The 3,436-nt window shown below is 41.7% G+C and overlaps 1 pseudogene; it reads right to left on the bottom strand.

The window, feature by feature from the left end:
* Window positions 1–348: 348 nt before the first annotated feature.
* LOC102256608 lies at window positions 349–1,892 on the bottom strand (annotated as a pseudogene).
* Between the last annotated feature and the right edge of the window lie 1,544 nt (window positions 1,893–3,436).

Here is a 3,436-nt window from a genome sequence, read left to right as displayed (position 1 = left end):
AAAAACCCCGAAGTTCCCACCCAGAAAAAAATGTTAACAGAACCATCCAATTGTAAATATCAGCAGATATAACACTGGAAATAGGTCATGGGCAACTCTGAAGTCTTTTACCTAAGTAGTATAACAGAAAGTTACAGTGTTGACCAAAAGAACACACAGGTTTCTCATTAAACTTTGTTATTTTAATGGGTCTCAAAATTCTGTGACAGATTTTTGGTCATGTTGTTTCCATTAAAAAGTACAGATTTTAAAAACTAATAACTTAAAAACTGCCATACACACAAAAGAACCAAATGGTCCACAAAACATTCTCCTTTCCTTCTGAAGGTTTTACGATGCATTAATGCATTGTAATCATTAACCAGTCTTTTACTATTAAACTTAAATGGCCAATTGAGACAACAGTTCTGAGACCATTCTTCCACCACTGATTAAGACTGGGGTGGCAGGTGTTGGGAATAATATTCATTTAGCCTTCTGAGCTTTCTGGGCAGACTTGGTGACTTTGCCAGTTCCAGCTGCCTTCTTATCCACTGCTTTGATGACACCCACAGCAACTGTCTGTCTCATGTCACGAACAGCGAAATGGCCCAGAGGAGAGTAGTCAGAGAAGCTCTCAACACACATGGGCTTGCCAGCAATCATATCAACAATGGCAGTATCACCAGATTTCCAAAACTTGGGGCCATCTTCTAGCTTTTTCCCAGAACGACAATCAATCTTCTCCTTCAGCTCAGCAAATTTGCAAGCAATGTGAACTGTGTGACAATCCAGCACAGGTGCATATCCAACACTGATCTGGCCTGGGTGGTTCAGGATAATCCTCTGAGCTGTGAAGCCAGCTGCTTTCATTGGTGGATCATTTTTGCTGTCACCAGCCACATTGCCATGGCGAACATCTTTGACAGACACGTTCTTGACGTTGAAGCTCATTGTCCCCGGGAAGAGCTTCACTCAAAGCTTCATGGTGCATTTTAACAGACTTTACTTCAGTTGCAACATTGACTGGAGCAAAGGTGACCACCATGTCGGGCTTGAGAACACCAGTCTCCACTCGGCCCACAGGGACAGTACCAATACCACCAATTTTGTAGACATCCTGGAGGGGCAGAAGCAGGGGCTTTTCAGTTGGACGAGTTGGTGGCAGGATGCAATCCAGAGCTTCAAGCAGCGTGGTTCCACTGGCATTGCCATCTTTATGGGTGACCTTCCATCCCTTGAACCAAGGCATATTAGCACTTGGTTCCAGCATGTTATCACCATTCCAACCAGAAATTGGCACAAATGCTACTGTGTCAGGGTTGTAGCCAATTTTCTTAATGTAGGTGCTGACTTCTTTAACAATTTCCTCATATCTTTTCTGACTGTAAGGTGGCTCAGTGGAATCCATTTTGTTAACACCAACAATCAGCTGTTTCACACCCAGTGTGTAGGCCAGAAGGAGATACCTATCCATTCTTGGAGATACCTGCTTCAAATTCACCAACACCAGCAACAACAATCAGGACAGCACAGTCAGCCTGAGATGTGACTGCAATCATTTTTTTGATGAAGTCTCTGTGCCCTGTGGCATCAATGAAGGTCACATAATACTTGCTGGTCTCAAATTTCCACTGGGAGATGTCAATGGTGATACTTTGCTCCCGTTCAGCTTTCAGTGTATCCAAGACCCAGGCATACTTCCCCATCTCAGCAGCCTCCTTCTCAAATTTCTCGATGGTTCTTTTGTCGATGCCCCCACATTTGTAGAACAGATGGCCAGTAGTGGTAGACTTGCCGGAATCTACGTGTCCAATGACGACGATGTTGATGTGAGTCTTTTCCTTTCCCATCTTGGGTTTGAGTTAATGGTGGTTTTCATGACACCTGTGTTCTGGCGGCAAACCCATTGTGAAAAAGCCATACCAGATGGTTTTGAAGCAAATCCCAGAAGTAACATCATTTAATCCATACATTTTTTAAAGTATTTCTAAAAGATTTTTTTTTTAATATAACCACAACTCTGGCTGGGTAGCTCAGTTGATTAGAGCGTCGCCGCGGGCACATCCCCAGTTGGGGGTGTGCAGGAAGCAGCTGATCGATATTTCTCTCTCATTGATGTTTCAAACTCTCTATCCCTCTCCTTTCCTCTCTGTAAAAAATCAATAAAATATATATTAAATAAATAAATAAATAAATAAATAGATTTGAGGAGTTATTGCAAAACTTAAAAACCCCAGTCTTAATTTTTAAATTGATTTTTCAAAGATTTCTAATTGCCACTCTTAAAAAGTCACGTAATTAAAATGTAGTACTTTATTTTTTTTATTTTTATTTTTTTTATTGATATTTTTACAGAGAGGGAGAGGGATAGAGAGTTAGAAACATCAATGAGGGAGAAATATCGACCAGCTGCCTCCTGCACACCCTCTACTGGGGATGTGCCCGCAACGAAGGTACATGCCCTTGACCAGAATCGAACTTTGGATCCTTCAGTCTGCAGGCCGAAGCTCTATCCACTGAGCCAAACCAGTTAGGGCACCCTGCTGTTTTTAAAGCCTGAAGTTATGCAGACTTCTCTTACAAGATCTAAAACCCTGGGCTGGGGTATGGTGTGGTGTTCGGACCCCTTTTTTCTCATGGGAGGTTTCTGCACCTGAGATATCCCAATTGATTTAAAAAGTGCCACAGGTATGACCTAACCGGTTTGGCTCAATGGATAGAGCGTCGGCCTGCAGACTCAAGGGTCCCAGGTTCGATTCCGGTCAAGGGCATATACCTTGGTTGCGGGCACATACCCAGTAGGGAGTGTGCAGGAGGCAGCTGATCAATGTTTCTAACTCTCTATCCCTCTCCCTTCCTCTCTGTAAAAAATCAATAAAATATATTTTTTTAAAAAGTGCCACATGTGGGTGTTGGATCATTTCTTTCCGTGCCTCCACCCCTCCTACCAGTCTCCATGTGCTTTCTTACTTCTCTAGTTGTAAGACTTCCTTTCATCCAGATTTCAGGTGGTTCTGAATAATGGCTGTTTGTATTTTAGTTGTAATTTTTATATGGTTGTGGGAGGCAGCGAGTACTGGCATTTACCTATGCCACCAACTTGGTTCTCTCATTTACCTATTCTGCTACTTTTGGATGGAATGCTCTTCATGTCTCGTAAGTCCATTTGATGTGGAGTATGATCCTTTGTGACATTTCACTCTTGATTTTCTGTCTGAATGAGACATCCATTGCAGAAACTAAGGTACTGGATTCTCCTACTATTATTGTATAATTGTCTATTTCTTCCTTTAGATCTGTCAGTTTTTGCTTAATATATTTAAGTGCTCTGATGTTGGCTGTTTATATATCTATACTTCTTATATACAGATATCTTTTAAAAGAGAATTCAGCTTAATATTAAAAACTCTGGCTACCAAGTCAGGTCTGTTTTCAACTTTTTGCCAGCGTTGTA

This window comes from Myotis brandtii, unplaced genomic scaffold (assembly GCF_000412655.1).
Source record: "Myotis brandtii unplaced genomic scaffold, ASM41265v1 scaffold392, whole genome shotgun sequence".
NCBI lineage: Eukaryota > Metazoa > Chordata > Mammalia > Chiroptera > Vespertilionidae > Myotis > Myotis brandtii.
Note: the sequence above shows the minus strand (reverse complement) of the source record. Positions and strands in the feature narration are given on the sequence as shown.